We start from the raw sequence: 23,501 nt of genomic DNA on the forward strand, positions 1-23,501 counted from the left end.
ATTCACCTCAAAAAGAGGGCTTTGGCCTGTGATACAAGAAGTCAAGAGTGGCCAACTATAATATATCAGCCATTTGTCTGGATAAATACTTGATTTGGTATAATGCACAGTTCCTTCACCCCATTGTGGGTGTTCAGAGACAAGAGTGATTGTCCCATGGTAAGTGACCCTAATTATCTAATATTTGTAATATTAGTCAGGAGATGGACTGTGGAAAAGTTAATAGACCAGTAATCAAGACAAGGGCTGGGGCTGTAGCTCAGTGTTAGAGGGCTTGCCTAGCATGTGTGAGACACTGGGTTCGATCCTCAACACAACATAAAAATAAATAAAAGGCATTATGTCCATCTACACCTAAAAATATAAAAAAAGGAGCAAGATAAGTTTTATTCTAGGGTATAAATGGAGAAAGCTATATATTTTGGCAGGTGGTAGAGACTAGAGTGATGGGAATAATTGCAAGAAAGGAGTTAAGATTATAATTTCAGGCTACAGGTGACAACTGAAAGAGTGGAATAATAAAGAGTAAAACTTCTCAGAGATTTTTCTGGTTAAGGGAACCAGAGAACATGAGGACCTTGCTGGCATATGGTTTGGATTGAACTTGAGCCTGGAGGTTATTCATAGTGGACCAGGCAGGAGGAGTCTTACCTTTGCTAATGATCACAGAGGCTGTTAGAAATGGCTCTAGCTTTGACCAAGCATGAAGAAGGGAGGAACTGGGAGGAGAAACTAGACGTCCTAGAAAGTCAGACAGAGAAAATCCTGAGCTATGAGTGAGTTGGATGGTGGCCTGAGAACCCATACTTGGCTGCCCTGGGTAAAGGATGTTGCTTAGATTTCTCACTCCATAGTAAAATATTCTGATTTGACTGAGGTTGAGAAAGAGACAAAATAATAAATGTTGTCATATATTTAAGTACTTACCATGTGTGTTTAAAAGTGCTTCACATGAATTATCTCATTTAATTTTTACAATAACTACCCAGGAGGCAGTAACTGAGGTGTAAAGTGCTTGAGTAATATTCTAAGATTGTACCTGGTGGAGCCTGTGTCCAAGGCAGCCTGGCTCTAGAACTTGTGCTTTTAGTTAGTGTGTATTCCTAGGAGAGCAGCTCTCAGAATCCTTCCTCCACTGCCACTCCAAGATAATTGGGGCAGTGGTCAGTTGTGAAAGAAAGGAACTTCCTATTAGAGTACCCTTGCTGTGATCCTAATATGCAAGTGAAATGATTTCAAGAGGTGAGAAAGCAGAAGACTTGAATAAGCAGCCTGTGGATAAGTGGAATAGATTTCTATGGCCAAAATTTCATATTCTTTCCAAATGTAAGTAGGTAATTTTGTGAGTGTTTCTATGTGGAAGACATTATTACTAAGTGTCATGTGTGGGACTAAGAAGATTCAGAAGCAGACACTTTCCTCCAAAAAGCTAGTTTCTGAGTGTTATGGTTTGGATGTGAGGTGTCTACCTCAAAAGCTTATGTGTGAGTCAATGCAAGGTTCAGAGGAGAAATGATTAGGTTGTGAGAGTCTTAACCCAATCAGTGAACTAATCCTCTGATAGGGATTCACTGAGTGGTAACTGAAGTGGTAGGGTGTGGCTGGAGGAGTTGGGGATTGGGGGCGTGGCTTGGGGTATACATTTTGTGTCTGAAGAGTGGAGTCTCTACCTGCTTCCTGATCACCATGTGAGCTGCCTTCCTCTGCCACCCTCTTCTGCCATGATGTTCTGCTTCACCTTGAGCCCCAAGGAATGGAGCTGGCCTTCTATGGACTAAGACCTTGGAAACTGTGAGCCCTCAAATTTTTCTTCCTTTACAATTGTTCTAGTTGGGTCTTTTAGTCAGACAGCAGCAAAAAAGCTGACTAAAACCTGAGGAAGTTAAAATATGTGCACAAATACATTACCCAAGGTAGTGTTAGAGACATGTTCTAAGAGAGATATAGAATACTGCAATAGTTTGGATTTTAAATGTCCCCCAGAGGCCCATGTGTTGAATTCTTGGTTCCAAGCCTGTGGTGCTATTGGGAGGTGGTGGGACCTTTAGGAGGTGGGGCCTAGTGCAAGGAAGATATTGGGAATATCCCTTGAAGAAGATATTGGGACCCCAGTTCCCTCCTCTTCTGCTCTCTTACACTTCTTGGTTGCTATGAAGTAAGCAGCCTCCTTTGCCATGTGCTCCCACCATGATGTACTATCACACTATACACCTTAAACAATGGGGCCAGTTTACCATGTAGGGAAGCCACCAAAAATGCCAATCAAAACAAACCTTTCCTCTTTTTAAGTTGACTTATCTCAAGTATTTGTTACAGTAACAGATGACTAATAAAAATACCACAGGATTCAGACAAAGGTGAGTAGGTAGCATCTGAGGTTGTCTATGTATTATGAGGAGGTTCTTCTATTGTTAGAGTGCTTGTGTATAATTTCAGTCAGCAAAGTACCAGGTACCCTTGAGAAAATAGAAAGTGTCATTCTAGGCCTGTTACATTTATATGTGTTGTCTCATTAAACCTTGGTAACAACCCTTTGTTGATCAAATGATTTTCAGACCAACACACTTGAGAGTAGAGTGCTAATCAGCTTGAGTAGGCATAAACAGGGACTGACCCAGGGAAACCAGGACCAAGAGGCAGTTTGTATTTTTCCCGTTCAACACATGAGAAAAATGAGGCCCCTTGTCTCATAGCTGGAAAGTGATGGCACTAGAACTTAATGGATCTACAATTAAGAGGTCTGGACTTTATTCTGTATGCAATGAGGTACAATTAAAGGCCTTGAGCAGAGAATGGCCATGGTCATAATTATGCAGGACAGATGGGAAGGCAAAACTGAAATTGGAGAGATGATTTAGAAGTTTGCTGCAAAGATTAAATAGAATCTTTATTGTTGACTTTGCAGAATTGAAAGAAGTCTAAATGAGAGATATCACAAGGGAAGAAATGACTATGTTTGACTGCTTGTCATCTTTGAAGAGAGGGGAATCAAAGATGACGTGAGATTTCAAAATCTTAGTGAAGACATTGTGTTTACTTAGTACAAGAAGCCATTGTAACTTAGAAAGGCAGGGTGAGTTTTCATGAGTATACCAGATTAAGAGAAAATCTGCTTCCCATTTAAAATGACCTACTGTCCTGCAATCAGGAGCAAATTATTTAATACCTCTTTGTCTAAAGTTACTCTTCTGTAAAGTATAATGCTATTTGGTACTACAGAGACTCCTGAACTAGCACACAGTGTCTTAATGTTTTACCTCCTTATTTTTGAAATTTGAGAACCCATGCTCAGTAATGTGAATTCCAGTATTGAATGTAACTTTTTACATCTTATTCCTAAACAATAATTGTAATATTAATAAGTATGAGTTATCTTCCTCTGCTGAATTCCTGCTTCTGTTATGCCTCTAACTAATAATTACCAGGTGAATTGTAATATCAGCTTTATAAAATTTTTCTATCATTGTCTTAAACCATAATTTAAATTCTTTATCATGATATAACTTTTTGTATGTTTATCTTAGCACCTCAACTAGAGTAGAAGATACTTGAGGTACAGGAACATAGTTTATGGTCATTCTGTTCCTTCTAATGCCTTAAATAGAGGCACCCAGGAAATATTTATTGATTTGATTCAACCAGTTCATATGGCACAATAGTTCTCTTGCGTGTTATGCTCTGTTATTATGGTCTCATGTTACTGGGTTTTGGTAACTATGCCTGTGAGTTCATGATGAGTCCATGGCCCACTTTTTCCTCCAAATGTCTGTCTGTCCCTTCCTTTACATTAAAAAAAAAGTTTCACAAATTTACATGTTATCCTTTGTGCAAGGTCCATGCTAATCTTTTTTCTGTGATTCCAGTTTTAGTGTATGTGCTGCTGAAGTGAGTACTCTTTTGATTTTTTTTAAAACAAGAACTTTTCTCTCTATGCCTTTAGTTGAACATTAATATAGGTAAATTTATATTCCTTGTTCATATTGTTAGTTTTAGCTTTATTATTATACATATTTTATAAATGTTTTACCCAAGTAATTAGTAAAATATTGCTTCATATATTTGTTTTTTGGTGCAGTATAATAAATTACCACTAACTTCGTTGCTCAAAACAGCACACATTAATTATCTCAGTTTCCGTACATCAGGAGTCTGTTATGGTTCAGCTGGTCCTCCGTTCAGGGTCTCACATGCTGCACTCAAGGTGCTGCCGAGGCCTGTGGTCTCATCTCAGGCTTAGGGCCCTCTTCCAAGCTCATGTTGTTGTTGGCAGAGTTTAGTTCTTTGTGGCTGTAGGACTGAGGCCCTAAGATCTTAGGAGCTGCCTGCAGTTGCTTGCCATGAGGCCCTCTCCATAGGCAGTTCACATTATAGCAGCTTGCTATAATGTACAGGCAATTGCTATAATGTAAAGGATTGTATAATCTTACAAAATATACAGTCTATCTTTCTTTCTTTCTTTCTCTTTCTCTCTCTCACACACAAAGGGAATGAAATCACATCACCCTTGTTGTATTCTGCTTGTCAGAACCTAATCACAGGTCTCACTAATGCTCAGGGCAAGAGCATTGTTTAAGGAAATGAACACCAGGAGATTCATATTGTTTGGAGTCACCTTATGATCTGTCTGCTACACTTGGCATAGATCTGTTTCGGGCTAATTTAAGACTTTTCAATTTACCATCAATCCATCATTGAATGCTCAATGGCTAAGACTGCTCTGAGACAGATGTGAGTCTAATGAAAAATGATGTTCAGTACTTTGCCTAAAATAGTTCATCGCGTGGGACCTTTTGCTGAGATTGAGTGCTGGAGGGAGAATACAGTGGTAGGGGCGGTGATTTCAATTTGGGAGCCCATTAGATATCTAGGTAGAGATGTTCATCTCTGCTTTTCCTGGAGTTTAGGAGATGGTCTGGGCTGAACTATAAATAAGGGAATCCCTCAATAATAGAGGTTAGTGGAGCCTAGGATATGGGGATATTTTTGAGAGAGGAAAGTTGCCAAAGCTAGAATTCTGGGGGAAATCCAGGTTCTCTCTCTGAGGGATTCCCCTGACCTCCGGGAAATGAAGAAGGAAACAAATGAGTTATGCAGCCTCAGAGGAAAAGTTGTATTATTTTTCTGCCTACAGTCCCATCTCTTCCTTTTTAAAAATGTATTTATTTATTTTTTTTAGTTCTAGGTGGACACAACACCTTTATTTTGTTTATTTATTTTTGTGTGGTGCTGAGGATGGAAACACCAGTGCCTCATACATGCAAGGCAAGCGCTCTACCACTGAGCCACAACCCAAGCCCTTTTCCTGTCTTTTATTAGGTACTACTTATCCAATTATTCCCTTTTTCTTCTGGTATCTTTTTCTTTTCACTGCACCCTTTGCTATATTATCCATAAACATGTTCTGGTTTTCCTTTGCTGTGCCACCTAGCTACCATTACCTATTGAGCCAACCACTTACCCTTTCTGGGCCTCAGTTTTCTCAAAGATTGAAGTGTATGATGTAGGGAGAAGAGTATGATTTTTTTTTTTGGTAGTGGGGATTGAACCCAGGGGTACTCAACCACTAAGCCACATCCCCAGTCCTATTTTGTATTTTATTTAGATACAAGGTCTCGCTAAGTTGCTTAGTGCCTCACTAAATTGCTGAGGCTGCCTTTGAACTCAGGATCCTCCCACTTCAGCCTCCTGAGCCACTGGGATTACAGGTTTGTGCCACAGAGCCTGACGAGGGTATGATTTTTTAAAATATCTTTATCTATCTATCTATATATCTATGTATTTATTTATTTATTTTATGTGGTGCTGAGGATTGAACCCAGGGCCTTGCACATGCTAGTCAAGCACTCTACTGCTGAGCCACAATCCCAGCCCTGAGGATATGATTTTTTTAAGAAACCTCTTTTAGATCTAATTTCTGTTCTGCCATCTTGTTTCTCTCCCCCTTTCCCTTTTTGATTCTGCTTATTAAGTTCCCTATTGAAACTTCCTTCCCTTGGCCACAACATTGTTGCACTCCCATAGTTCTCTTTCTGTCTGCTTCTCTCACTGTTTCTCCATTGCTTTTATTTCTTCTTACCCCTTAATGATGTCCATAATTAGGGGTGTCTAGTTCTTGGGCTTTTTTCTCATTATTCTCTCTGCCTCTGAGATCCCATCTACTCTCTTAAAAATAATACAGAAGCATCTAGAGTGAAAAGCAAAACTGGCCTTTCAGCCTCCTCCTCTAAGGTAACCACCATTGTCATGTTGGTGTCCTTTCTTCCAGGTGTTGAATCCCATGCCTATAAACAGGGTAAACTCTAGTGTTCAGCAGGATCTGCAGGCAGAATACCCTTACTTTGAATGCTCCACTGACAGTATATCAGCTCTGCTAGCTTAATGACTCTGGACTTGTGGTTTGTTCTTTCTCATCTGTGGTTCTTCTATGTATTATGTTTATTTCTTTTTGTGTCCCATAGTATTGAAGAGTAGGTATTTCTTACATGTTTGGTTGATCCTATGATCTTATGACTGATAATCTGTCATTAGTACTTCTTCCTAATTTGTTTATGTGCATAGACCCAAGGAAAGAGAATAAGCTTCTGCCAGAACTTCAGATAAAAAGGTGGTGATAGAGCGTAGTCACTGGGAACCAGAACTTGTACTTGTGCACTTTAGTGGGTAACAGGAAGTATGGGGGCATGGTGGAGGAGAATGGGATGGTGGATGGGTAGTATTGAATTTTTTGGTCAGATGTCTAAAAAAAAAGGCTAGGGACATAGATCAATAGTAGAGCATCCAAATTCAGTCCCCAGTAGCACAAAAAAGGACTTGGGATGTGGCTTAGTTGTAGAGTACCTCTGGGTTCAATCTTAGCATGTACAATGCCATGGGTTCCATCCTTAGCACCAGAAAAAAAAAAGTTGAGTAAAAATGATTCAATCTCAAAAGGTTACATGCTATATGATTCCATTTGTGTAACATTCACAAAATGACAAAATCATAGAGATGGGGGGAGGAGAGAAGATGAGTAAAGAGGGAAGCAGGATGAGATTTTTTTTAAAAAAAATCTTTATTTTATAAATTTATTTATTTATGTGGTGCTGAGGATTGATCCCAGTGCCTCACACATATTATGAAAGTGCTCTACCACTGAGCCACAATTCCAGCCCCCAGGAGGGGATTTCTGTGGTGATGGAACAGTCCTGTGTCCTGATCGAGGTGTGGCCACATGGCTACATGGCATACATCTGAACACCTTAGGTCAATGCCAGTTTCCTGGTTAATGTCAACTCAGTTATAGAAGATGTTATCATTGTGGAAAACTAGGTGAAGGGTATTTAGGAACTTTCTTAACTACTTCTGCAACTTTCTGTGAATTCAAACATATTTTAAAAAAAACCTTTAAAACTGGGGAAAAAAAAAAACTTTCGCCAGTAAATTAAAGTCAGAGTGTTCACATTAAAGAAGTACATCATGGGCTCTAAAACTTAAATATCTTAATCCCAAATATTAACTACCAAAATCACAATTTATTTAGAAACATGTTTTAGACCTGAAAAAGATAAATGGATAAACTTCACAGTGTAATAGGTCCATAGAGTAATTGCACGAGTCTATTCCACTATACATGTATTAAATGGAAAAGTTTGAGAATTTGAGAATCCAGATTTCCAATAGGTATCGATCATTACATGTTGTATTGATTAGGTGGTCATAAGCCGTGATAATTTTCAGTGACACTGAAAATTGAAGGTCTCTGTATAAGTTTAATTCCAAAGGAATTTAGAGTAGCCATAGAAAAGGTTTTCAACCAAGGGCAGTTTTGCCTCTGGGGATATTCAGTAGTGCTACAAGCATTTTTGGCTCTCACAACTGTGGGCAGGGAAGAGCCCATGGAGGCTGCTAAATATTCTACAATGTACAGACCAGCCCCCTGCAACAGAGAACTTTGTAACTCAAAATATTAATAGTACTGAAATTGAGAAAACAGTTCTAGGAACTTGGAGTAGGATGAGAGATCTGTGAATATAATCATTTGATGCCCCTTTGTGTTTATGCTGATAGCCTATAATTCTTTTTTAAAATTTTTTATTTGTTCTTTTTAGTTATGCATGATAATAGAATGCATTTTGATATATTATACATACATGAATTATAACTTCCCATTCTTGTGGTTGTACATGATGTGGAGTTACGCTGGTCATGTACTCATATATGAACACAGGGAAATTATGTCTGATTCATTCTACTGTTTTTCCTATTCCCATCCCCCTGCCTTACCTTCTTTCCGCTTTGTCTAATCAAATGAACTTCTATTATTCCCTGCCCCGCCATTATGTGTTAGAAGCCACGTATCAGAGAGAAATGATGTCGTGTAATTCTTAACCTTGCTACTTATTTGAAAGCTGGGGGATATGATGATTTCTTGGATTTCAGTGATAGCAGCATAAATATTAGGTAGATTTATTCTTTATTTGCTTTGCTAAATATTCTAGTTGTTTGAATATTGAAGTAAATTTTCCCAGAACTGTAGATGCTTATTTTTTAAGGAAAAACAATTGTGAAACACTTAAAGAGAGATAAATAAGAATCCTAAGGCTTGATGCAACTTCATCATGAGTGATTTTGTATTTTAATACTTAGTATTACCTTATCCCAAACTGAGATAGAGTTTGAGTGGATTGCCCAAGGTCACATTTATTCACAAACCCAGGGCCAGAAATAATGTTCCTTGTTCCTTCAATTTGGCTATGGCTTCTGTATCTCATCTATACTTTGAGTGTCGTGAGCAGCACAATTAATATTTGACAAAATATCAGATGGTCTTAGATGCTGGGAATTTATATATTTATACAAGACCATTCAATCTTCCCATTTAAAAAGAAACACCAAAATAACTCAATATAATGCAGAGTAAAATGTAAGTTGGATCTTTTGCACATATTGACATGGATGAAATATTATAGCAAATGGGGCCAGAGCTTAAAGGAAGTGGTAGGTCGAAAGAAAAACATTAGTATAACACAGCTGGATGGCATTTCTCTAAGCTACCATTTTGAAGAATGTTGCCTTTTGGACTGACTCCCAAACTCCATTTGGCTAACAGTTTGGAATTTTAAATGGGTAAAAATATGATTTTCCATTGCTCCCAGCTGCTCTGCCTGATTTAATAGACAACTATTTACAAGACAGAGAGTAGTACCAGCATTGATTTGCTTTATGAACTTGGGAAATACACTTTTTTAAAGCTCAGTCTTTTCATAAATGGATGAAAATCATGGTAGTTAATATTTACTTAGCCCTTACAGTTTTCCAAGTACTCCTATAAGCCCTTTATGCATATTTCATTATTAAAGTTCAATCCAGCTCTGTAAGGTATCTATTATCCCTTTTCTAAAATTGAGGAAACTAAGGCAAAGAGAAATGAAATAATTAGCTTTTGCAACTAACAAGGAATGCCTGGTATGAATTGAGATAAGCTACAAGTATAAAATGCAACAGAAATTCAAAGAATAAAGCATGTAAAATCATTTTTACCTTGATTACATACTTAAATAACATTTCAGATATATAGTAGGTTGGATAAAATTTAATATTAAAATCAACCGCAACTGTTTCTTTTTGCTTTTCTTAGTGTGGCTTCCAGAAAATTTAAAATTACATATGTGACTTGGAATTTCATATTTCTGTTAGTATTCCTGTAGAGAGTTTTATCAAGCTAGCTCCTGCAAGTGGGAAGTATCTCACCCTCTATCACATACATGAAACTAAAAGCTGAGGAAGCCAAAAAAATTAAATGCATGGGGCTAAAGTATGCTCTGGTAGCCATTAAATCTCTAAGGTGAACATTAAGCCTATTCTCTAATGACTGTATTATTAAAGAGTGAGGGGCAAGGAAAATTGTAAATTTAGGAGTATTCTAGTGTTTTAGTCCTAACTGTGTCAGACATTGTGTTGATACTATCACTCTTATAAAATTGTTGACTTGGATCTTTCCAACAAGAAACTTGAACCCAGCAAAAGAATGTGTACACACATGACTATATAAATTCATATAAAATGAGTGGTAGAACCAGAGGGCTTAGAATCCTAAAGAATAAGAGATAATGTGTAGATAATGTGAAAAGGGAAGCTGAAGGAAGGAAGTGACATTTGAACTGGTTGGAGAAAAATGAATGGAATTTTAATAGAGGTATCCTCTATACTTGAAGGGACACCCAGACCTAGACAGGTCAATGAGCTGTCATGGATTTTTGCTCACCAAACAGGAGCTCTGTGTGACACAAAATGGAGGGAGGTCAGATACCTTAAAATGTGGATTTTTCAGGACCCATTTGTGTTCCTATGCCTTCCTTGTCAGACCCCTTTCTTGCTTATACACGAAAACTTTCTATCATAGAACAGACTCCTTATTTTAAATCTTTTGATTTCTGATCTCTTGGATTGGTCAGGCAAAAAGCAATGATTAAACACACAAGTTGCACATGCCCATGTTTTTAGGCATGTGGGGATGGATGGACAGACAATTACATTGTTTTAAAACTGGTTAAAATGGCCCTGCCTTGAAATTTAGATTTACTATGCATTTCTTCTTTTCTAATCACTCAGGCAAATAATTGTAACTCCCTCTATGGGAAGGAGTAAGTAAGAGGGTAAGAGGAGGCCAGGAATGTCACTCTAACAGAAACTTTTCTACCTTGAAAAGAGAAGAGTGGAAAAAGTATTCCCCTCACCCTCCCGATACTACTGTGTTCAATTCTGGACTTTCTTTTCAGCTGCCTAATGTACATTAAATATATAGGTTTTGTTTTGTTTGAAAATCATTTGTCATTATAACAAAAAAAATCTTTCAAACAAAAAATAATCGTTTTCAAGATAAAATCTGGAAAGATTTTATCTTTGGTGTTAAGTGGTGGGGACTCTCCAGTGTGTATTTACAGGCAAGCTGCCTTTGTCTTCTAGGTGGGTTTTTATTATTTTTGGCTTGTTTGTTTTATGCTAATAGAGTTTTGCCCCATTAATGTAGAATATGCTACAGTGACTCCTTCCTGCTCTCCAGAGGATACCATCCAGTTAATTAGTTTTTCCTTTTATAGAATCCTAAAATGTTAAAGCTACAAAGAGGTGCTCTTGTGGAATATTAGAGTAGCTAAGTCTTAGTTAGAAATGATTTTTCTTTAAAAAAAATCCTAGAAATAAGTGCAATATATTTTCTGTGACCATATTTTTTAAAATTAGAAGATATAAATAAGAAACAAAGAAAAATTTAACATCCTAAGTTTAAAAAGACAGATGACCATGGTTAATACCAGGCATATAGCCTTCTAGAAGTTGCATGTGTGTTTGTGTGTAACTTGAACACTAAAATGGATTACACCATTTTATAAACTACCTTTTTTCATCTTTATCTTGTGGGTATAATTTTATATTGTCTGCTCTTCATCTGCAGTACCCCTTTTGACTACTCCATTTTAATGATGAAACGTGAGTTGTTTAAACAGTTACCTGATGTTGGACATTTGCATTGATTCCTATCATTATCAGTGCAGCAGTGAACATCCTCAGGGTTAAATCTTTGTGCATATTCTTAAGTGTTTATTTGGAATAATTGTAAAAATTGGATAGTTAGAAGAGTAAAGATTGATCACTTTAAACTTTCATCAATGATGATAAACTTTCATCAAGTTGTAAACTTGCACTGAATTCTTGCCAATCCTGTGTAATATTATCACTTGGAAAATATTTGCCAGTTTGATGAATCAAAAAATTTTTAGTTTGTAAACCAGGGATTGAACCCATGGGTGCTTTTTAAACATTAAGCCACATCCCCAACACTCTTTTATATTTTATTTAGAGACAGGGTGTTGCTAAGTTGCCTAGAGCCTTGCTAAATTGGTGAGCTTGCAATCCTCCTGCCTCAGCCTCCCAAATAACTGGGATTACAAGCATGTGACACCATGCCCAGCTCCAAAAGGGTTTTTTGTTGTATATATTCCTTTAAATATTAACAAAGTTGAACTTTCTTTATATGCTTATATTATTGATAGTTTCTTATTGGGTAGTCACTTTTTAATTGTTTTATAAGTTATTTAATTACTAAAGATAGTTTTTGTTATAATGTTAACATCTCTTTTTTGATATTCACTTTGTAATCGATCTGCATGTATACATGTATGTATACATGGTTTCTATTTTTATGTAGTCAAATGCATCAAACTTTTCCTTTATAGTTTATAATTTATATGTATCTTACCACAGGGCAAGGAATTAATTACAAAGACCCAGGAGATATGCCCACCCAGATCTCCTGCCTATTCCTTCTAGACCCTACTCCAGATAATTTGAGGCTGAGAATGCCCTGTTCAGTCTGCTTCCAGGGCTTGTAAGGGCCTCTTTTCTGGGTCCCTTTTGCCAAGGGATGACTGTAATATAGGTGAGAGCTCTCCTAGGTCTCACTAGTTTAATGAGAGAAATGTGTGGGTGGAGCTCAAACATCACATATGGATGCCCAAGGCCTCTAGCAGCATAGGAAGTAGGGGTATAGAGAAGAGGAAGGACAAGACTGTGACCCATCTAGATCCTGGCCTTACAAGTATTAGGGAGAACCTGTTTCTCATAGTAATAGTTAAGATTTTAATTACATTTATATCTCAAATCCATCTGGCATTTCCTTTGGGATATGATCTAAAAGAACCTTTTCCTGCCAAAAGCCAACCCTCTTATTTTATAGACAGGGAAACTGAGCTTTAGGTTGTAATTTATCCGGAGTCAATGGCCTCGCTAATGGCAAGGCAGTTACTCCTGACTGACGAATTAGTGTTCATGCCTTTGAGGCAAATACACCTTGGTTTAATTCTGTAGTGTGTTACTAACTTGCCTTTCATGAGTTCCCTAGGACAGGCCACTTTGACCTCTCAGAGTCTCTAATTAAGTAAGAGAATACCACCTACTACCCTCGCCTGCCCTGCTACCCTTCTGCCTAGCTACCACCTTTTCCAGGTTATGCCCTTTTTGGTATGCCAACCTCAGCATCATGCCATGGGATGGCTGTTGCCTCTATTTTGAAAGCAGTCAAAACTACACTCCTTAGTTGCAATTTCTGCTTCTTAAGCTCCTGCTAGAACCCTGATTATGGGAATGTAGATATCTGTAGACACCCAACAAAACACATTTTATAGAGTTGGCATGTTCCTTTTATGTCTTCTGATTAGCCATTTCAACAGTCACCCTCCCCCCAATGAGGTGCCGTAAGCTCAGCTGTTGGTAAGTCTGGGATAATTTGAGTGCTTCTGTATATAGGTTGTTTATTTTTATGACCTTAGTGCATTTTCCATTGTCCAATTTATTTTTTAGAAATTCATCTAGATTTGAGTCACTAGTTTATATTCTACCTTGACTTTTAATGATGTACTGTGTACTCCAAAGACAGTTCAGTGTAGCAACTATCACATTGGCTTTCAACATGGCAGGTTTCTTTCTTTCTTTCTTTCTTTCTTTTTTTTAATCTTTAATGAAGGAAAACCCTACCGCTCTATTTCCCCAGAGGTAGAAATTGCAATTTATATAGTTTTAGCTAAGGGAACTTGTTAATTAAAACTGTCAAGCTGTAGTGAACTGTGCAATTTTAATACATGTTACATCAGTTGATGGAAGCAGGGATTGGAATAGGAAATAGAACAGAGATATTCCCACAATTCAATTACAATGATGCTAATCTTCTAATGGAGTTTCAAATTGCAAATTTTGGTGAAGCCAAAACCAGTCTCCATATGTATTCAGCTATACCACTGTTCCACCAAGATGTCTTAACTCATCAGGCCTGACACTGTTGCCTTCACTCTCAAACTGCATGCTTTGGGCCCTTAGAGCTAATATTAGTCCTACACTGGAGCCATGCCACTTCCAGAGGAGTTCCATGCTGGGTTTCAAATCCAAACTGGCCTATCATCCAAGATTCCTAGAGTCATGTTATCTAGGAATATATTTATCTAGTGCAACCTCTAACTGACTCTGCCACAGCCTTAGCAGGTGATTGTTCCAGTTACCCACAAACAGTGGCTCTGGAGTGGGGCTGCCTGAATTCTAATTATAGTTCCAATACTTTACTAGCTGTGGTTACAGCCTTAGGTAGATTAGTTCACTCTCTGCTTTAGTTCTTTTATTTATAAAAGGGGGATAGTAATACCCATCTCATGGGACTTTTGTGATATTAAATCAGATAATAAAATATACAGTACTTACAACATCTTCTAGCACATCCTTGTTGCTTTTATCATTGTCCTTCCACTGTCATGCAGATTGAAATGTGTGAAAACCCTTCATTATACTGAGCTGAAATCTGTCTCTAACTCTAACCACTTTAGCTGTGCAGAAGAAAATCTAACACTTTCCCTACCTGCCAGCCTTTCATACATTGGACAGAGAAGAATACAAATATGAAAGCCATTGTAAATTGTGAAGCAGCATCATGTTACCTACATTGAGGTATGTAATATTATCATTATATTATGGCCTACATTATAATTATTATCTAATTTGCCCCTTCTACCTGCCACATTTTATCTTCTCCAGGATAAATATCTTGCATTTCTTCTGGTGTTCTTCATATAACAAGATTTTTAGACAGTTAATCATTATAGTTGCCTTAGTTGGATACACTCTAGTTTATTCATATCCCTAGTTTATTCATGGCTCACCGGACTTGACTCGTCCTATAAATGCAGAACAAGGAGGAGAGGTCTGGCCAGTAGAAAGCACAGTAATAGTGCAATATTTTCTACATCCACCCTCCCTCAGAAAAATGAATACTTTTAAATAAATATTTTAGTTGTGAATGGACACAGTAACTATATATCTATTTATTTGTTTCTTTTTGTGATGCTGGGGATTGAAACCAGGGCCTTGTGCAAACAAGGCAAGTACTCTACCAACTGAGCTGCATCCCAGCCCTTATTTATTTATTTTTTTTATGTGGTGCTGAGGATCAAACCCAGTGTCTCATACATATTAGGTGAATGTTCCACCAGTGATCAACAATGCCAGCCCAGCCAAAATACATACTTTTTAATGAAGTAGAATATTCTGCCAGAATATTATCTTTCTGTTGACTAAAGAACCTTTTAAGAAAAATTTCTAATAAACCTATTGAATATTTTCAATTTGCATTTATTTATTTCTTCAGCAGATGTGTTTGGAGCCCTCCTCTTCTTCTTTCTTCATTTTACATTTTTATTTTTTATTCTTTTTATATATACATGACAGTAGAATATATTTTGACATATTATACACACAAGTATCTTATTCTAATTAGGACCTCCGTCTTGTGGATGTACATGATGTGGAGATTCACTGTGGTATATTCATATATGTACATAAGAAAGTTAAGTCTGATTCATTCCATCATCTTTACTATTCCCATCCCTCTTCCTTCCCTTTATTCCCCTTTGTCTAATCCACTGAACTTCAATTCCCTCTCCCCCCTTGTTCTGCATTAGTATCCACTTATCAGAGAGAATATTTGCCCTTTGTTTTTTGGGCAGTGGCTTATTTCACTTAGCATGACAGTTCTCCAGGTCCATCCATTTACAGGCAAAAGTCATAAAGTCATTCTTTTTATGGCTGAATAATATGCCATTGTGTGTGTGTGTGTGTGTGTGTGTGTGTGTGTGTATAAATATATATCATATTTTCTTTGTTCATCGTTGAAGCGCACCTGGGTTGATTGCATAGTTTAGGTATTGTGAGTTGAGCTGCTATAAACACTGATGTGGCTATGTCACTGTAGTGTGCTGATTTTAACTTCTTTGGGTATCTACTGAGGAGTGGTATAATTGGGTCAAATGGTGTTTCCATTCGTAGTGTTTTGAGAAATCTCCATACTGCTTTCCGAAGTATTTTGGTGCCCTCTTCTTTGGGTCAGGAACTATGCCACATGGCTAGGAATGTAATGTGGGCTCTTACCTTTATCTCTTTTACTTTCCAATGACTATCAATATTTTTGGATTCTAGTCCTATTTGAAAAGAGATAAACTGTGTCTCCAGGTTTAATATCATTTATAAATTTTATGAACTTACTTTCACTGTCTTTCCCAACTTGAGTAGTGCTAAGTACATACCCCTGCAGCATGTAATCAGATCATCTTCTGCATGGCAAACATTGATATAATGGCATTCTTTAAAAAGACTACTTTAAAATACTTATAGTTTCAGATAATTATGGATACTGCAAAGAAACATACAGGGAAGTCCCATACCACTTCTTCCTGTAGCTTCCTCCAGTGATAACATCTTACCAAGAAATTGATATTGGTACAATCCATAGAGGTTATATTGAGAGAAAGAACATAAATGTGAGCGTACTTCCATATGTGTAGCTCTATGCAGTTTTATCATGTGTAGTTTTGTGTGATCATTACCATAATCAAGACACTGAACAATGCTATCACCAGTAGACTCCCTTGCACTGATCTTTTATAGCTACATTCCTTCTTCCTACTCACTCCTAACCCCTGGCAAACACTAATGTGTCCCTATAATTATATTATTTCATGAATGTCACATAAATGTAATCATGTAGTATGTATCCTTTTGAGATGGTTTTCTGTTTTTCTCAGCATAATATCCTTGAAGTTCATCCAATAGTTTCATTTAGCAATAGGTTGTTCCATTAGCATTCTTTTAAAAAATTTTCTTAGTTATACATGGACACAGTATCTTTCTTTGTTTATTTGTTTTTATGTGGTCCTGAGGATCGAACCCAGTGCCTCATGTGTGCAAAGCAAGTGCTCTGCCACTGAGCCACAACCCCAGTCCCCATTAGCATTCTTTTTGAGTCTTGTCTTCTCCCCTCCCCTCCCCTCCCCTCCCCTCCCCTCCCCTCCCCTCCCCTCCCCTCCCCTCTCCTCTCTCATACCAGAGATTGAATTCTGGGGCACTGAGCCACATCCCCAGTCCATTTTTTTTTATTTTTTTAATTTTTTTTAGGAACAAGGTCTTGCTTAGTTGCTAAGGCTGGCTTTGAACTTGAAATCCTCCTACCTCAGCCTCCTGAGCTACTGAGATTACAGGTGTATGCGCCACTGTGCCCGGCATAACCATCTCTTTTATACTTCCTTGTAAGACTGTTTTTTTTTTCCATCATGATCAGCAGTTTTTGTATCCTGAGTTATTCCAGATACGTCCTGACTTTTGAAAGTTATGCTTTTAATTGTCACACTAATCTTCCTTCATCTTTCTAGTTGGCCATGATTTTTTCAGAGATCACAGCAGAGGCTTTGCAATCAAGAATATAGGTTACCTCAATACCATAGGATAGGGCTGGGGTTGTAGCTCAGTGGCAAAGTGCTTGCCATGCATGCATGAGGCACTGGGTTCGATCCTAGCATTACATAAAAATAAACAAAAAATAAAGGTATTGGGTCCATCTACAACTAAAACATTATTTTTTAAAAAATATCATAGGCTATATTTTATCTGGGCCAACAGATCCAAATTAATTTAAAACCTCTCTACTGTTTTCCACATCTCAGCATCTGTTGTGTTCTCATGAACTCTCCTCATGTTTGTGTTACCATTCCCAGAGTGGAAAATTATCCTTTTAAGATGGGATACAAATAGGAACTGAGTCATTCCACTTGTGTTCTTGCTTGCGCACTTGTGCACACACATTCTCACTGACTCTCTTTTTTCTGCCACCTGTTCACATATATCTTCTACTTAGAGTAGATGATCTTACCTTGAAAAATCTGCACCTGCTACAGCTACATTTAGTTCCTGTAGCCTACCAGCTGTTTTCTGTGTAGCTGCATTGTGCTCTTTAGTTATTCTTTTTTTTTTTCTTTAAGATCATAGCACATAAGAGTCAATGTGATCGTTTATAGAAATGCTCATTCCTGATATCTGGGGAATATCTTTGTACCTATCATTTAGTTTGTTCATGGTCTTTACGGAGCAGTACTTAAGATGGCATGGCCATATTTCCTAAAGTTGCTTTCATTTCTGCATTTATCAATCACTTCTTATTTTTTTGGTGAAACTTAGAGAGTTTGTAGTTCCTCTCACTGCTTCCTTAGCATCCTATAGGATGAAATTCCCCTCTTACAAATTCAGCACAGCCTTCTCTTTTATAAGCATATTGTTTTCTGGCAGACTCTCACTTCTCAGATCATCTGTGCCTTTCAGAACTCTTGTTTGTTGGTCCAGAAATGTCCATGTATCTGCAACCATTTTTTTTCTGGAACTCTTTCCCTTGATGACACTGTTTTCCACAACTCTCTTAAATGGAAGCTGCTTGTTCTCTGATAATTCCTTGATTTCAAGCAAGCTTCTGGTGCCATAATGATGTTCAACAACTTTTCTTTCCATTTATATATATTTATTTATTTTCCTTGGTATTGAACCCAGGGGTGCTTAACCACTGAGCCACATCCTTAGCCCTTTTTAGTTTTTATTTTGTGACAGGGTCCCTCTAAGTTGCTTAGGGCCTCACTAAGTTGCTGAGACTGGTCTCAAACTTATGATCCTCTTGCCTCAGCGTCTGAAGCCAGTGGGATTACAGGTGGGCACCACTTCATCCAGTCCCCTTTTTCTTTGACAGGAATGCTATCAGGTATTATGCCAACTCTCTTCATTGGCATAGACCAATGTCTGGGTTACTTGTTCATATTCTTTGAGGCCTCTGGCAGCTAGTTTAGTCTTCTATGCACCCTGACTCCTGGCATCATCCTAGACCTCACCAATGGCATATTGTCTTTTGGAAGACTCCCTTCTCAGATCATCTGTGCCTTTCAGAACTCTTGTTTGTTGGTCCAGAAATGTCCATGTATTTGCACACTGATGTACCAATAAATGCCCTCACATAATGTATACTTGACCTACAGTCATATGACCTTAATTTTCACTCTGCCTCAGAGACCTCTTCATGTGACCACACTGATTAGTCATGTCACCATTTGGAACCATTCTACTTTTAAAATTCAGCTTTTTAACTAATATTTCTTACCCTCCACATCTGCTGTTCCCTTACTCTCACAGAACCTCTTTGACCTCACTGATACTTCTAGTACCTTCCTTTTCTCCCTCGATTTTTCAGCCCCCTCCTACTTCTGTGTTCTTTCCCACCTGATAAGCATTTCCCACCCCCACTTGGCCCCGCTAGCCATTTGATATTAATTCCCACAGTATCCTCAATATCCTCACATCCCTCTTGTTCCGCTGCACCTGTCCTGTCAATCCCCAAACCTAGATGAACTTGAGCATCTGCTTTCTTATGTCCTGTTCCCAGGCTGCTGAGTAAGAACTAGGGAAAATTGCCTCACCATGCTGATTATATCCATGACCAAACTGTGATTTCTAACCACAGCTGGATCCTCAACGGCTGCTCACTAATCCTTTTTTACACATTCCTAGTTGGTTTCTTTTCCAATTTCCCACAGCAGCTGTTCCATTTTACCACACCCCTCCAGCCCCTTAATTTTAGCTTCTCTTTTCCTAGCTTCCTTCAATAGATAATCTAGTTACATACTTTCTTACAAAGAGAGAGCCCTTTGGTCACAAACTTTCTTTTCCTCCAAACATTTATTTACATGGCTACTTTTATCTTCATTCATTCTGCATTATCTTTTCCAAGGCTAAACTTATTTTTCTTTTTACCTCTTTCCAGAAGCCTCCTTTAAGATATCCTATTCAATTAATCATTTCCCTTCTGTCTCTTACACCTTCAGTATTTTCCTTTAAGAGTTCATGTTCTTCTACCTTGCAAACATCCAAGAATTCCCCTTTCACTCCCCCAATCTTCCTTTTAGTCCTTCTAGCCTCACAGACTAATAATATATTTTTCATTTTCTTTATCTCAAAATAACTTGAAAGAGCTATTTATATTTCCTCATCTTTACTTTTCAGCTCATGCAGTTGGTTTTCTACACCATTCTCTCTACCAAAAACAGACCTTACATGGTTTAGCATGATTTACATATTCAGATTGGTTGGATTTTATGTCCCAAGATTCAGAGAACAGAGGAAGGAATACATACATTTTTGTGCACATGAAGTTTAGAGGGGGGAGGGCATTGAATACTATACCTTTCTTCTGATCCAAGGAAGTTCAGAATGTGGTCCAATAAACACTACTGCCAGGCACAGTGGTGCATGCCTGTAATCCCAGTGACTTTGGAGGCTGAGGTAGGAAAATCAGAAGTTTAAGGCCAGCCTTGGCAACTACACCCCTGTCACCAAAAAAAAAAAAAAAAAGTGCTGGAGATGTGGCTCAGTGGTAGAGCACCCCTGGCTTCAATCCTCAGTACCACAGTAACCACATTACTTTTTTCTCATTGTTTTTCATTCTCAACCAAATATTATTTTCCAGGTTTCCACCTTCTGTCCTGTTGAGCTACTACTTTTGCTACAACTGGTGATGATGATGTTGATGATGTTGTATCTACCTTTTGGATCCCTCTTCTGTGTTGTACATTGTGATGTATATTTAGATGCATTATAACCTTTAATTTTCATTAAAAGCTTAGCGAAGAAGTAAGTTAGTATTCTAATACTCAATTTAGAGATGAGCCAATTAAGGTGCAGAGGGGACAGGTGTCTTGACCAAGATCTTATGACAAGTGTGAGGCAGCACAGGGAGTTGAACCTTAATCAGCTTGGCTTCAACCATGCTACCACTGTCTTATATAATCATGTGTGAGATGCCACTGCATTGGCTCTGATGAGGATAACTGTAAGGCCATATTTGCTTTCTGGTATTCCAAGCATCCCAATAATGTTGTTACCAATATGCTAAAGTCAGCATGTAGACCTCTCTAGTCCTGGGCATGCTTTCTAGTTCTTTTGCTTTGTTTGTCTTGAGAAGCCATGAGTATCCCTTCCAGTACTGGCATTTTTATCCTCAACATTTTCACTGAAGTTCATATTCATCATATTAGTGAATCTCCACTAAAATAATTTCTTCTTCATTTTTGTGAAATTTCCTTCATCCCTTACCAGAAGTACATCATTCTGAGATCTTAAGTGATTATCCAGAAAAACACATCCTACTTTTCATCATCATGAAAGTAGCAGAATAGTCATTTCCTATATCCTCTCTTCCAGCCAAAAGTCATAACCTTTAACAGGAAGATGAAGCCAAAGTTTCCACATGTCCCTAAAGTCATTAGTTTTTTACACAAACCTTCAAAGTCAGGTTCTTCTTGGTTGTATAGTCTGGTTCCAGATCTAAACATTTGGAGGACTAAAAATAAACTGGAAATTCATAAGATCTATACCCATCTCATTAAAAGACTCAAAAATATCTGGAATGTGAGAAGCAGTTGTGACTGAATAAAGAAAAAATCAGCTCCTGCTGTTAACTGGGCTGAGAAAATGGCAAAGTTAACTGTAGACATAAATGGCTAGAAAGGTCCCCTCTCTCAGTGACACTGATTTCTTGATCAATGTTGCCTCAAGACCCACTTTGTTCTTCCATTTATTACTTAGGGGTTCTGTTTGCTGAGCTGCTCTTGCCTCCTAAGAAGTAAGAGGTCCAATTCCTAGTTTATCCCCAGTTCTCCTATTCCTGCCTCAGAAATAGTAACCAATCCAGAACTTATTCTACTTACATAAGGTTGTCCTTGGAATCCTTTAATAAGAATCCACAGAGGCTTGCTTCTTCCAGCGGTAGAGCACTTGCCTAGCACATGTGAGGCACTGGGTTCAATCCTCAGCACCACATAAAAATAAATAAATAAAATAAAGGTATTGTGTCCATCTACAACTAAAACTATTTTTAAAACATTGAGTTTGTCAGACTACAGGCTTGTCCTTGGTGGCTTTTGACTGATTCAACTTTAAGTGACAATCTCACCTTGATATTTTTTTAATTTGATTTTAAGCCTGAACCAGTCCCACATTTCCTGCCTGGAGAATGGAGATCTATGCACTTCTTGGTGCAGCCCAGGGGTACTGCTGGTAACAGACTGATACATTCTTGTCTTAGTCTAAGAGCAGTAGAAGAAACTCCAAGTCCAGTAATGAAATGGTCTGAAGGAATTGACACATCTGCACCAATATCCTGAATGGTGATAAAAGCAGTACACTAGCTCATGACTGCAGAAGGAGCTGAGAGGTAAAGGAAGGAAGTGAGAGACATCATTTGGCATTTGAAATATTTTTAAGGATAAGTTGAGGGTAGGGAAGAGTGGCAAAAGCCAATGATTCTGGGTAGAATAGAATGATGTATGTAAAAGAGTGGGAGGAAGCATGGGCAAGTTGTGTTGGAACAATAGCCCTTTGTGACTGCAGAGGTGAGGAGCAAGAAAACTTACATTTTCTTCATCTCTCTCCTCTGTAAACCATATGGTTTGAGGACTGGGAGGGGCTGATTAGGATTTCAGGTGAGGCTGCTGCAACAGATGGCATCCCAGTAATAGAAAAGTAGTCTACACAGAAGAAGGAATAAAAAGATCTATCAGGACTCAGGACAGAATGGTGACTAATAGTAACTTTAATTGCATGCTGCATTCTGATAAGCCAAAATGTATATCTATACACACATTCTTTTCTCCCATTAATACCTCCCCCATACACATACACACGAACAAGCAAAATATGGAAATAAATAAATTGGCGGCTTCTTTACAAGGTACTCTTTTTTTGGTACAATGGCTTGAACCCAGGGGTGTTTAACCACTGAGCCATGTCCCCAGCCCTTTTTGTATTTTATTTAGAGACAGGGTCTCTCTTAGTTGCTTAGGGCCTCGCTAAGTTGCAGAGACTGGCTTTGAACTTGTAGTCCTCCTGCCTCAGCCTCCTGAGCTGCTGGGATTATAGGAGTGGCCACTGCTCCTGGCTACACGTCTCTTGTTACCTGTGGAGATGATGCTTTCAACTTTTGCTCACTTGGATCACTCAGAGCAGGGAGAAGCAGAAGATACTTCTTCCTGCTTGATTCTGGTCTTATATTTGGGAAATTGGTGTGCTAACTTAGGAGGCATCTCAGGATAAATATTACAAGCAAGGTTGGTATCTTCCCTTCCAAAAGAAGGGTGACTTCATGAATTCCATGTCAGAGTTACCCTGAATACCTGTGTTGTTTTCCAGCAAGGCCATTTATTTTTTTATTTTTTATTATTTTTTTTAAAGAGGGAGAGAGGGAGAGAGAGAGATTTTTTTAATATTTATTTTTTAGTTCTCGGTGGACACAACATCTTTGTTTTTTTTTGTGTGTGTTTTTTTTTTGTATGTGGTACTAAGGATCGAACCTGGGCCTCACGCATGCCAGGAGAGCGCGCTACCGCTTGAGCCACATCCCCAGCCCCAGCAAGGCCATTTAGAATATAGCACTTTCTTCTTATTTGTGGATTGTGTTTAAATCTTTTTTTCTTGTTATCATGAAGAAGTCTTAAGGAATACATGTATTGCATCATTTGACTGAAACCAAAGGCTTAAGTTTGCTGCTTTTCCAGTAAACCAGCACCATTCTTATCTTGGGCAACTTCATTGAAGTTGGTTAACCGGTTAGGTGGTAACCCTACCTC

General features: G+C 38.1%; 1 protein-coding gene and 1 non-coding gene across 3 annotated transcripts in view; one reads left to right on the plus strand and one right to left on the minus strand.

The window, feature by feature from the left end:
* The window catches only part of Clcn5 (chloride voltage-gated channel 5), a 159,269-nt gene that overhangs the window by 15,029 nt on the left and 120,739 nt on the right, over window positions 1-23,501 (plus strand). The gene's annotated exons all lie outside the window — the stretch shown is intronic.
* Window positions 3,790-3,893, minus strand: LOC120890974 (U6 spliceosomal RNA). Its single transcript, XR_005735435.1, has one exon. It is a non-coding gene; the product is annotated as a U6 spliceosomal RNA (small nuclear RNA).

The sequence above is a fragment of the Ictidomys tridecemlineatus genome, chromosome X (genome assembly GCF_052094955.1).
Source record: "Ictidomys tridecemlineatus isolate mIctTri1 chromosome X, mIctTri1.hap1, whole genome shotgun sequence".
Lineage (NCBI taxonomy): Eukaryota > Metazoa > Chordata > Mammalia > Rodentia > Sciuridae > Ictidomys > Ictidomys tridecemlineatus.